The sequence below is a fragment of the Lissotriton helveticus genome, chromosome 9, assembly GCF_964261635.1.
Source record: "Lissotriton helveticus chromosome 9, aLisHel1.1, whole genome shotgun sequence".
NCBI lineage: Eukaryota > Metazoa > Chordata > Amphibia > Caudata > Salamandridae > Lissotriton > Lissotriton helveticus.
Genome location: NC_136070.1, coordinates 393,118,640 through 393,132,617, shown reverse-complemented (window position 1 = coordinate 393,132,617; position 13,978 = coordinate 393,118,640). Strand labels below are relative to the sequence as shown.

At 41.7% G+C, this 13,978-nt stretch overlaps 1 protein-coding gene across 4 annotated transcripts in view; it reads left to right on the top strand.

Moving 5' to 3' along the window:
- BCL11B (BCL11 transcription factor B) overlaps positions 1 to 13,978 on the top strand; it is a 159,880-nt gene that overhangs the window by 82,930 nt on the left and 62,972 nt on the right. The gene's annotated exons all lie outside the window — the stretch shown is intronic.

Genomic DNA, 13,978 nt, shown 5'->3' with positions numbered 1-13,978 from the left:
CACAGCCCGCGTCCAAGCCTAGCTCATCAAACAGCCCAAACCGAGAGCTAAATCAAAAGATTCTGTGTCAAATCCATACAAGATGTTGCCGTTTCTCTGTTCTGGCAGGGAAAGAGAGAGGGGCATTTGGAAATGCAGTCCTTTCCTTTTCGTCCTCCTTTTGTGTGTGTGTGTTTTTTTCTATCTGCTTAGAAGCGGTTGGGATGCGTAGCACAGCTGGTGCTGATTCCATTATGTACTATCAATAAAAACATGTGTAATTAATTTTTAATGCAGTGCTGCTATGCAGCGCCTTAAAGCATTTGCTGGTTGAAGAGACCGGATACTGGTTTCAGTGATATAGTTGAACTGTTGAAGATGGAGTTTGTAATGTTTTAGGAGGTTGACAGGGGCAAGAATATTTGGTACCTAGACTATGGCGAGCATGTATAAATGAAATATTAGCAATCCAATAATGCAGTCGATATAATATATTTATACATTTACACATCTTTAATAAAATCAAATGAAATATGTGATAGGTTAGAAGTAGTCACGCATTTTAGCTAAGGGCATCATGAGCACTGAATACTGATTGTGACCAATTTAGGTTTGTTTGTAAACTTTCCTTCACAGAGGGTACACAGAGCTGGTTTATTTTTGTATGTTATTTTATGTTATTACTTTACGATAGTTTCTTGTATGTTGTATGTTCGCTGTAAATGGTTCCTAGGTGCTGCAGCAGCAACTGCTGTTAAAGACATTCCATAAAAAAGATATTAAGGCATACTAAGTATGGTGGCAATTCTGTGGTAATGTGTATTATGCAACATAGAACCATGTTATGTCACTGAGAATGTATCTCTGTGAGTGTTCTCCTGTAGGCAGTTATTATCTGTGCCTTCACCTGTCTGCTGGGACGGCTCTCCTTATGTACGAATAAACTTTCTACAAAGACTATTTGTTCAGTTTCAAACATACTTCATTTCATTGGCGACTGAGGACGGGATATCCTGCTGTGATTCACCTGTTCTGACGTGGGATTTTCGTTTTCCACCATTCTACAGCGTTTTTTTTTGTTAAAGACATTCCATAAAAAAGATATTAAGGCATACTAAGTATGGTGGCTATTCCTATCTAAAAGTTAAACAAATAGTGTTTCTCAAAAACAGAACAAGTATTGGCGATGCCAATAGGTCTGGCTTATGCATGAAAGTGCCTTTTATGTCTTTGATGGGTTTTGGCACTCAATAAGTCATCATACGTGCACTCTGTCACTAATCTTTTAACTTATGCCTTCATTACACTAACTCATTCCTGCAATAACCCTCCCAACTGCAATAAAACACACACAAAGTAAACAACATATGCAAGATAAATGAAAATAATAGAAGAGGAAAAAAGAAAACATGCTACTTTCTAAACACAGTGGGGCAGATTTATGATGACTGGCGCATCCCCAAGGATGCGCCAGTCATCCTGCGCCGCTGCTCCGCCACCCATGGTGCGCTGCATTTACAATGCGGCGCACCATGGGGCAAAAACGGCACAGATGCGTGACGCATCTGTGCCGTAAAGGTGGCGCATTACTGGAGCTGCGTCGCAAGCGCGATGCAGCTCCAGCAAGGCTCGGGGGTGCCCCATCTCCACAATGCTGCGTCAAGACCTACGCCTGCTTCAAGCAGGCGCAGGGTTTTGGCGCAGCATTGTCCTGAAAGTGACTGAGTGAAATCTTATAGATTTCACTCAGCCACTTTTAGGAGGCGTTCCTGCGCAGGAACGCCCCCCCCGCCCCCTGCGCAGGAACGCCTCCTATGGCGCAGGGCTTTACAACGTGACGCATCTCCTAGATGCGTCACGTTGTAAATAGGGCGCATTGTTTGCGCCGCCGTTGCGTCAAATAAAGTGACGCACCGGCGGCGCAAGGCCGTCATAAATCTGCCCCAGTGGGTATATGCGTGCAATAGCAAAAACTAAAGATAGAAACAGGTGTCTATCTTGCAGAGGTATTGAAAACAGTCTGTCGTTTTCAAGTTCCAACAGGGCTGCCAACTTTATAACCAAAGTGTTGGCCACCTTGGAATGGTAAAACAATTATACACTACAGACATTTCATAATGGTCTCCTGCTTTACAAGAAGTGGCCACGTGGGATACGGCTCACTGCAGGTGAAATGAGCACAATCAAGCGACCCATTAGCACTGCCTGGAGAGCTGTAGCACCCTCTAAAGAAACATTAAAATGAAAAAAAAAAGAATCAAAGAAATACAATGGAACTTTAAAAGGAGAAAACTGTAAACTAAAGGATTTGCCAGCCAACCATGACACTGCAGCATACTCCTTTCCAAGTGGTAGCAGCTGGATAAATAAACAAAATAATCAGAACTGCATGGAGGGAGGTATTTTTTTTCTTTCTGTGGAAGCACACACCTTCTGCCCAATTAAAGATCTGGTTACCAACATGTGAGCGGAACCAAAGCCCCTCTTTGTAGTACTCCTGAAGACTCTTTTTTAGGACGATCACATTTCGTCTGGCAACAGTTGCTCTGTCAAGCCAGACTTAAAAATTACTGTTCCCGAAATGAGTGGCCTGCCGGTACCGGCAGATAGGGGAGACTTCCACTTGTCTGGCTAACGTGGATTATGCCATGAGTGCATATACCATGTGGTTTCTTGTAGAAATTAGAGGCGTGGGAAATTTGCAGTCTTTTCACTTGAAATATATATTCAAGTAACTTTTCATCAAGAAGGTATACTTCACATAAAAAAATGATGCGAGGGATTGGCAGGAGACTAATACGAGAAGGAAACCCCTCTTGGCTAGATATATTCTACTCAAACCAGAGTCCCATTGACCCACATTTTCCATGTTAATGGAAAGGATGAACATTGTGCGCAATGAGAAATTCAGGAATAAAGTGAGATTATGCATAGATAACAATTACTTCACACTGGCCTAACGGGAAATGCATTGTGCTGTGCATGCATTTTGCACTGTACAGTTTGTCTGCAATAGCCATTTTTCCTTGTGTAGGGGACATAATATATCTGCTCTGTTTTTTATTGCATTTTCTGTGTTTGACTGACTGCAGCATAAACTGCTACGGGCCTGCTCTCATTGCCATTGCTTCTTAGATACTCGGTGCTACTGTATAGTTTAATACTTTAATGTATGAGTTGATTTCGCACCATAGACTGAAAGGTAAAAGTTACCTAAATAAGATATGACAGCTGACATCCAACATGTCAGCCATCCGAGCTAATAACCACCCCTAGCCTTTTCTCTTTTTAAACTATACGGTGCCCCCTGTTAGCCCGTGTGGCTGGGCAACAGCTGGGGAAAGTGTGCTGCTATACAAGATTTCTTAAATGCTTCAGACTCTTGCCTAGAAATACCTCAAGAATCAAGCGAGAAACCCTGTTGTAAGGAAGGTAGTTCCCAGCTCAAGCTTCGCCTAACCTGGGAAGCACTTTCAGATATTCTAGGAGTGCAAACAAAACTTGCAGCCCTATTTTGAAATGTTGGAAGTTATACGACTTTTGGTATTCAGGGCCAAGTACAGAGCGCCCCCATTTAACAGCTGAGCTGGACCATGGCCCGTGACCCTATCACGTACGTGGGCAGCTTTAATTTCCAGCATACAGAACAATTAATTGCAGAATTGGATATGTGGACTTTAGGAACATCAGAGGTTCCAAATGAATGTTGTCTGTTGGTGGCACGGAACACGAACTGCTTGTTTTAGAGTTGGCAGCAAAGGACGTCTCTGATTTTATCTCTCTGTACACTGACTTTGTCGTGTTCAGTTGCTGACAAATGACATCTTTGTTTTGAAATCATTGTAGGTGTTCTATGTAATGTACAATGGACTTTGTTCTAGTTCTTCAGATGCATTTACCACTACACATGAATTGTGCATGTAAGAGCAAACTATATGTACTACCCCACCGAGTAGTGCGCTACCCGTCTGAAAATGTGCTTTGGCGGCCCACAAGAGGGTACGAAGCGCTATGAAAATGCCACAGTACAAAGGACTCCACTGCAAGGATCTGCATGTACACTTTTCTCTCTACAGTGGTCGACAAATGGTAGGGGCGTGTGTCTGTGTGTGTGTGCGCGCGCGCGCACACATGCTTGTTTGTGTGTTATGCATCTATAATTGAGTGCAAATGGCTTCACTGCTTGTGCATTGGACTAGTATCTGCATGCTCTACAGTGGCCTGACATTGCTACTCTCCTAAAGTTCTGTGCATGTACTCTGCACTGTACAGTTGTGTACAAAGCATTGCTCCCTCCCGTTAGTGCTGTTCATGTACTCTTCCCTTCTTAGCGGACTATAAAAGGTCCCTCTCTTTTTGACAGGGAAGCACCTGAAACAGGCTCTGAAAAAAGTTATTTAAATTGATGCAGTATTTTATGAGTGCTGTACGTTCACTGTGAGAGTAAATTGGAGATACTGTTCGTTTATTATTCAAATATTTGGGACTATCGCTGCTTAATTAGGATGGAGATAGAGTTAAATGTTTTGGTGTGACCACAGTATGTTTGAGCCTCTAAAATCTGCTACTCTTTTGCACAAGAGCATGTTTTGAGTTATCTGAATGCTGTCAGACACTGGACGTTGCCCCCTTAGCAGAGCCTGAATTCTGTTCATCTGCCTGCAGCGGAGGCATGCAAGGAAGAATGTGTAGGAAAGAGAGAGTAAGATGTCAGATAAACGCAAATAGTGGGAGAAACCAAATAACCCTAATCCAGGCAGGGAGCTTTCACTTGTGCACCTTTGTCTTGCCCCAGTACGTTTCATTGCCTCCATTAAATATGCACAGGGTTCCTTTATGTAGCTGAAAAGAGCTGTCCAGGGCAGCTGACATTTTGAAAGCAGACAACCAGGGATGGACAGCCGGCCCTTCCTACAAGGGATGAAAATAATTCACGACAAATGTGTCTCCAGTGCTCACTCGACGAGTGTGTATAAGGCCATTAGCAGGAGTGAAAGCGAGAGCGCCCAGTCACAGAGGCCTAAGTGGGGTTCCAAGTGTAATGTCACCAAGCAGTGACATCATGAAAGCCGCATTGCTCCTTAAGCGCGTAACTGCGCCACATGGTATGCTGTGTGGTTTCTTTACACGCCAAGATTTGTTGTGTATAAAAAAAATGCTTAGTCGTCGGCAGGCCCATGTGCTGGCAGCAAAGGGAAAGTAAAGTGTTAGAAGATTATGAGTTCATGGATTTGATGGAGTCTTCCCTACAAGCTTGAATGGTTCCCTCTGTTCCCAGTCACAGCCTGATACAGTAGTGGGACTCTTTCTAAACATGCGTGGTCTGTGGCCTTATGTCAGCCCAGTTTCTGATGTGTTTGTTGCGGATATGAAAATGGAACATTGCATACTATGGTAGGGAGGAGAATAAAGAGAAAGATCATTTTGAGCTATAGTCATCTGTGTCGGGAAAAGCATGGGAGAAGCAGCAAATAGTTGTACGCCACAGCCCACCACAATATGACTTTACCATCCCTTCCTGTGATCCCTACACTGGCTGTCATTCTGTAGTTGAGCTTAGAATAAGACCCCACTAGTCTACCTTAGTAGAATTCTTGAGTAATAAAGGGACATTATATGTGCATCATTCAAGTTAAAAGGTCTATTCAGTGAATGACCTGACATCACAGCTCAAAATCCCAACTGACATCATCAAAAAAGCAATTTTCTAGAATTCTTATTGTTGGTGATTGTTAGACATGTAGGACTGGGTGATGTGAACTGTTTTTTTCTCTACACGGAGTGGTCCTTTAAAGTTTATTAATGGTGCCTTGCATCTACAAAACATTTCTGTGGTCTTAGTAAGTGATAGTTGAAGGGACAAAGTTTGAGAGATATGTGAGAGAAAATAAGGTGGCCACTACGAATGTGAAGTGACTGAGTATGGAAAGGTTCAATAAATATGTGCTAGGAAAATCTCTAGTACCCAATGTCTAGGTGCTTAGTGTTGTCTATTAATGTAGTAAAAACACGTTGCTGGTCACCATGCTGTCCCAAGAGAAATCCCTGTGTATCACAGGCAGTGGTAGCTTTTCTCAGACCAGCCATATAAGTGCACCATCTTTGTGTGCAGTTGGCAGTAGGGTGTTTGTTATCAGGACCTCCAACAATTGTCAGAGTTCTGCAGTTGTGCTTTTGTGACTTTCACACCAATAGTTACTGTCCACCAACCACAATGGTTCCTATTGACAAGCACCTCATTTCTTGCAGGGACACTTGAGGGCATGGCATCCATTGGGATAGTCATACAGCAGTGTTCACTATGCATAATGTACTATTATACCTCCAAGGTACTGTGCTGCTCGTTTTCACTCTAAGGTGTGCACAGATCTTGCAACTTTACGAAGAAAGTAAACAAACTGAATCAATATAATTATTTAAGCATGCTAACTTCCTTTGTTCCACATACAAATGTATACAGGCACGTCCAGATTGAGAATACATGTGATCTCTTGTTTAAGGACTTGGACATCTAAGAGTTTTAATCCCCTTTCATCACTTCATGAGTTGTGTGATCCTGACCAAATATTTTCTTCCTCCAGTGCCCCGATGTTATTATTTGTGTTTTTGGAACTGCAAGGCTAATCCCTACAACAGAAGGCTTCTAATCCCAATTACCTTTACTTGGAGAATATTATACATACTCAAGCACACAGAATGTTTTTTCTTGAAATGAGGTGGATTAGGTGTCTAAGTTCCTGCCCTCAGAACCCCTAAACCTTATCTCAAATTGTTTGGCTCTGAGTACATTCCTTGATCTTACTATGCCTGAAACTGTAAATATGTGCACTGTAATATAAATGTGTGTAATATGAAAATATGACTATGAAGTGTGCCGAAATGTCCTGTCTAGTTGCCTTTTTTTACCTTTTGTCCCAACATACGCTCTCTTCTGTAATCAACTCTCGACAAGCACCCCGCAAACCACAGTCTTGTGAGCGATTGATGTTTGAGATGCTCTTTAGGTGGTAAAAATACTCAATAAACCATTCTGTTCTTCCTTGGAGCTATGTCTAAGCTATACAAATGCATTACTTCAGCATCCAATACAGAGATTTTCATATCACATCTTATCTTCGTTACTTCACCAAACCAGCACTGCAACTCAAGCGAGAAGAAATACACACCGCACCTCAAAGCATGTTGTTATGAACCTGGAGGTTGCATGAGTGCTGGTCAAGAAAACATGAATCGATTCACCAACATGCCATGGCTAGCGGAAGGATGATGCACGCTTTGATCCTTGGTGACATTATAGCACTGATCACTTGCCCTAACCCTATCCCCTCAAATGCCTTCTATTTACTGCTGAGGGTGTGGAGGATGGTCAAGGCATAGAAGCTAATGGACGTAAGCAGGGCTGTAAGAGCCTTGTTATTGTTACGTTCCTGGCTGTTGTCACAGTTGCTGAGACCATGGGTGGAAAAGTGTGTGCCAGATGTGCCAACGGGCAAGACTGGGCAAACACACCAAGATGATGGACGGAGTGCTGAAACTTTCAACCACTCACCCCCAATCACAGATCTGGGTCTAATCCATCAGTTTTTTTTTTACTCACTATGCCACCCTAGTTTGGACCCAGCCATATGCAAATCAGACTCAACCCTGTGCCTCATGGGAACAGTCCAGCCCAAACTGCCAGGCTAGGTCCCCCATCTGTTCTTTTTGCAAAGGGCAAGACTGGGGCACCAGGTGATACCTCTGGCCTCCTGAAATGAAAGTCCATGCAAGAAGACAAAACCTGCTGTGTTCCAATTAATGACATCAGTAGGTGTACATTGATTATTTCAGTGGGTCACTAAAACGGCATAACTTAACGTGGGGAGGAAACAAATAAACCATTAGGTGGTCACTTTTGCTTCTTAATTTTGCGTGGTACCAACACCTCTTATAATTACATTTTCTGTTTCTTCACATTGCATGCCCTTCAGCATTTGAACCTCTATATTATGGTGGAAGACATAAGATCAGAGGGAGCGCATTGTCATCGATATTTGTGCCGTCAGTCCTTCTGTCTGTCTAGTCAGCACAGCCTCGCCTTCCAGACGTTCAAGGGAGATTGCCTGGTGTGAATATATTCCCTTAATGCTGAGGATCACTCACCCTAATCCTATCAAGTCTCCCGGGAGGGCGCTACCATATTGCAGAAGAAACAGAGCCAGTCAACATTCGTTTAGTTTTGATATATGCTTAGATCTGGTCCCTGAATTACGTATTGTGCGCCGCTGCCAGAGGTTTGCATGACAGGCTGCAGCTCGTGCTCGCGCTTCTTGTTTTCTCCGCGTGGAGTCTCATTCCCGGGCACTGGCTTACCCCCTCCTTCGCAATTTTTCACTCTTTTTTTCCATGTCATGAATATTCTTTTTGCTCCAGGAGAGCGCACTACTTCCTAGCGCAGTAACAATAAACACGCGCACGAGGCTGTTGTTATTGGCTGGTTTTCAAAACGGTGATTGGCTTGCTAAACGTGTGCGTACGCTGCAAGAAAGCCTATAGAATGCGACGACACCGAATCGAGCAGCTGTTACGCAGAACCGTTGCGTTTGAGGGTGCCCTTCAGAAAGCGTTTTAAAACGCAGCTAAAGACTCAGGTGGCGTGTACTTCTCTAAGAGGTTTTCTTAGGAGGGCTGTTTGGGATATGCCTTTTCAAATACGTCCAAACTTTACTGGCCGTTTAACGGAGCATGGTTTCATTTATCCTGGAGCCAGACTTACTGCGCGAGACCCATCCGCATGCTGGAATTAGTATTAAACTCACTTGTGGTGTTGCCAAATTCTATGCTTGTGTTTTATTTAGAATTCTTTTCACGGCCAGTCGGATCTGTTCAGGCACACATCGGCGCTGTTGCTCCCCATGGTGAAAATAAGCAAGCTTGCGTTTTCCTTGGCAGGGGCCATGGCCACAATAGACTGCGGTTAAAAAATGTTTTTTTTTCTTTAAAAAAAAAGAAGCAATTTTAACCTGTAGCACATGTAGAAAGTGGGCAAGCACAAGTCAGTTTCCTAAGTTTTAATCAAAAAATAATTCGGAGGTGAAGGAAGGCCAGTGACACGCTGGATGAATATCAGGCAACCTATTTGACTCCTTTGCAAAAAGACAGATCACTTTGGAGAACTGCCACACTTTGATATGATTTTCTATGCTTGCCCCCAAAATTAGAAGAGAGGCATTGAAATATATATTCGAGGATAAGATAATTTACTATTTCAACTGGAGTCCTCCGACATTGGGAGTAAGTGTTATTTTGAGTGTCTTGCTGTAGTCCTAGCAAGAAAGAAGAGTCAAAACCAGTCATGTCTATGTGTGTAATGCATTTGTTTGCTCAATATAGGTGGTAAGGTATGCAAAAATGTATAGCATCAACATCGCCAATAAAAACACCCATCCCCTGAAAAGTGGGCCTTCGCAATGGTGAATTGTTTTATCGCTGTGTTTAATTTTGTTAGATATTCATTCTTTCAGATTTGCAGTGCCAGCTGTGTTGCCAAATTCCTTTGCTTGATGTCAGAATCCAGCTCTATTTTTAGTTTAAAACACGTAACTATTTCTTCCGAATAAAGGATGTGCATATTCACCTTAATGCTTACACAACTGTTGTGCATTTCAGTTTGTCTGTGTGGGGATGCATCGATGTAAGAGACAGGCCGCAGTGCAAGGGAGACATGCCTCTTCAAAATTATTACCCTAGAGCTTCAAACATACCTTTTATATAGTCTGATAGGCAAGGATTGAAGGAAGAAATGAAGAATGACAGATATATTATTTTCCCATTTAGCTACAATTCTTCTCAACTTCAAGATGATTCGACCAAGCAGGTAGTCATTATAGTTAGGGTGACAAGATTGACCTAAATAATATCGCAGCTACTACATTGGCGTACCACTTCTCTGTAAGGTGAGTACATGTTTACTTTCCATCACTCCAGGCATTCTTACCTTGGAAGGTAAGTATAAGTGGTGGTAAGAACAGTAATTGTATACTTACCTTACAATGTAGTGATAAGTTAACGTAGTAGATGCCGTATAATTTCCATGGAATATATTGCACGTATCTGTAGCTCGCCTGGCGACTCACATGGTGTCACCGCGTGCCACACAGTTCACACCTCATCACAAGGCAACTTGTTGAAAAGGCACTTACATGGTACGGTGGAAACCATTTCATAGAAGAGGTGTTCGGCTCAAGTGTGAATACTTTGCACAGCAAGGCTCGATTTAAAACCTTCCCGAGACATAGCAGGTGGCTCCAAATTAGGTCATTCTTTCTTTGCAGGGAGGTAGGTGGGGGTTGTTATTAGGCAGAGCAGGACGCCAAAGCTCGGCTCACCACATGTCCCCACACTCTTGTCAAGGCCACTTACCTGCTCTGATCTCATGGTAAAAATTGCTTAATGGTTGCCAGGTCTGATATAGTTACACACCACCAGAAATCACCTCCCAGTGCTTCTCACTGTACTAGTCTGCCTCCTATTCTGCAACTCTCATGCTGCAGAACTTCCTCTATGTTTGTGTTTTGCGCTATCACTATGTATCCTTACCACAACCTGGCTCTTGGATTCCAATTGGTCAGGAATGGAGTTGGCATATTAAATATACCCACATGATATAACAGGAGGCAATGTAAAGGGGGAGGTTAACATTAATACCATGTACTGATGATAATAATTCAAAATCCAAATTGTAGTGGGTCGGACTCTGACCTGCCTCATGCATGTTAATGAGGTAGGATGCAAGTTCCGACTCGCCACAATTCGCTGCAATTGCAGGGATAGTGGCATGCTGGGGTCAGTATTCCACCATCTTGGTGATTGCTTTTAAATTAAGCAATTCTTTTTTTTGTTGATGTAGCCCTTTTTCATTGCTGAAAAATAGGACACATTTAAAAAAAAAAGGAAAGTCTCACAAACTTATTTTAGTAGTAAGGAGTGGTCCCATGCGTCCTAGCCTATTCCTAAATGTTTTTTTCTTCATCACTCACAAAGAGGGGATAGCTTCCTTTGGTGACCCATTCAGGTTTGCATATGGGTTACCACTATGTTTACGTAGTTCTTAAAATGTTAATGTTTTGGGACCAGATTTTGGTCACAGAACATTAATACATACCATAATGAATCGCGCCATAAACACACTCCTTCCAGATAACAGCAGGGCATGGTTTCCAAAACCCATTTAATGATTTGGAATACATTTTCAGAATTGTTAAAGTGGCTTAGTGCATTTGAAAAAGGTTATTAGCACTCGAAAATCCTCTGATATTCCAAATGCTGAAACCCTTTGCACATCTGGCCCTTAGTTCTTTTAAGTGTTCAGGTATTTGAATGTTTGAATGCATAAGTATCCTGGTTCCCAGGATAGGTTTTATGAAATATTTCTGCACCCATATGGCTGTTTGGTGACTTAATACTGTCTCCATCCCTGTGTTTTGAAACATGTTTGTGCTAAAGTTTCTGTTCCCATATTAATGCCTTTTCTATGGTATATGTTTTGGGCCATGTACCTGCTTGCTTACTAGATTAGTAGACCGCATCAGGATTGCATTCATTGCCACAGGCTATAAATCCAATGTATTCTCCTCATATGCAGAACTGGCACCAGTGTAAAGTTTTAGAACAGTTGCGAAACAATGCGCCCCTTCCATATTGGGCCAGCGGGCGTTACTTCACTCATTCTTATTCCCCCAAACATGAATTTCTCCAGAATGAAAATTAAAGGTGCAATTATAAACAGGTGTTGCGCCAAACAGGGCAAATAAGAGCCCTCGAAAAGTCCTGGAGTGGTTTGGGAAGCTAGGTTCATGTGTTATTGTCATAATACTTTCGGTAATATGTCATTTCAACTGTAATCTATGGCGCATTCCTTTACTGTTCACTGCTATTAGCTTGAAGTGTAGGGTTTTGGAATACTTGTTTTTTTGCCAATTTCAACGTGGTAATGTTCTTTATATGTATGCACAATGTAATTTATTATATATATAATATATTTATGAAACGCATTCCAAATATCTGAGCTTTAATTTGCCTGTCAATCCTTATATTTTGCTTTTATATAACTTGACTCATGCAAATATCTATTTGGTTCTTCTGAGAGTGATTGGTGTCAATGAATTAGAGCCTAATTTAAAATTCTGTTTGAGTGCAGATAGTGACCCCGATTTCAGGCTACTTCCGGTCTCGCCAATCAAGGTATTTTATTTGATTTTAGACTCTCCTACTGTGCCAGTGTGTTTAATACTTTTATGCTAAGGGTGACATACCTAGATCCTGATATGGACGCTGCTATTGATCCAGCGGGACACCAACCTACAGACAAGTATCAATAAAATACACACATTAGGGACCATAAACCACTCTCACTTACAATATTCTGTCAATGAAAACCCTGCCGGGGATCAGTTTAGAGCTTTACTATATGTCCGTTTACCTCCTGAATTTTGAACCTATTAATTACTCAGCCCTTCCTTACTCATGGATCGTTATTAGTTGAGTTAGAGTTGGTAATTAACAACATTAAACATTTACCTATTTATTTAATTGAATAACCACAGACTCAATTTAAGTTTAAAGTTTTATATGAAACTTTTTGTGAATCGGGTACAATTACAGTGTTAATTCCATCATTCTGAAGAGGTAAGGTTCAGTTACCTAAATGAGACAATACATTTTAATGACGAGCACCTCAGGAAAAGAGGTTAGAGAGAAAAGGCACATTGACACAAATACACATTTATTTTTACCTAGGATGGTGTGAGATCAGACATCTCTGGCCAAGAGTTTGGACCTCACAAAATAACAGGTAACAGGTTCTGGGCAGGAATAGAATAGGATAGGTCACCGCTTCTGGATTCAACGCCAGCGTCAAAACCCCTCTCTGATACTAGTTTTCCTCCTCGACTATCTTCCGCATCTCGTTCCCTCGCCTCCTCGGACCTCTTCCACCCTCTCGTTCCTAAATTTTATTTGTAGAGTTCTAAGTCTGCTTTAAGTAAATCGATCAGCAATCGGACAGCATCTCTATCTCTCAGCGTTCTGGCAGCGGTCAGGCAGCGATTGAGCTAATTCATTTAGCTAACTATCCCAATTATACCTTCTGGTGGCATGTTCCACCCCCAAATGTTTCAAACTTGTAAAATGTGAGTGTTCTGATTGGACAAGCCAAGGGAATGATCGTCACACTATACTAAGTTTATTACTTTTTCTTAAGAGCATTGTCTTATGTTCCCGCCCATTTAATTTGTTTCTCCCAAGCTTTATTCCCATATTAATTTTTATGCATTGTATAACATTTATACATTTGTTCATTCATCTTTCTGCCTATGAGAAAAGAACGTCCTTGATCAGGTTCCAAGACTTGCGATCACAACTCCGGGGTTGCTGTCTACTGCGACTCCTCGCGTTACCCACGTGGGTTTTAGCCTCGTCTCTCATTTTAGGCCCAATTACGAACAAACAGAGAAGTCAAAAAGACAAGATGTTACATTCAAATAAAATGGTTTCACTGTATACCACTTATGTCTACTCTAATCCCATTTAGTCAAAATAATTCTTTATGCATTAGCACTTAGTATAAAACACAGTTTTGTTTTAAGCAGAGCAGATGCTTAGCGTGTGAGTTCTGAAGCGGCCATTTTGCACGTTAGTGCACAGAAGCATAGCTTTTCCTCTAAGTGTATGACATCATGCAGTTGGCGCATGCGCAATTAATTTCCCGCGTTTTTGGTAATTAACAACATTAAACATTTACCTATTTATTTAATTGAATAACCACAGACTCAATTTAAGTTTAAAGTTTTATATGAAACTTTTTGTGAATCGGGTACAATTACAGTGTTAATTCCATCATTCTGAAGAGGTAAGGTTCAGTTACCTAAATGAGACAATACATTTTAATGACGAGCACCTCAGGAAAAGAGGTTAGAGAGAAAAGGCACATTGACACAAATACACATTTATTTTTACCTAG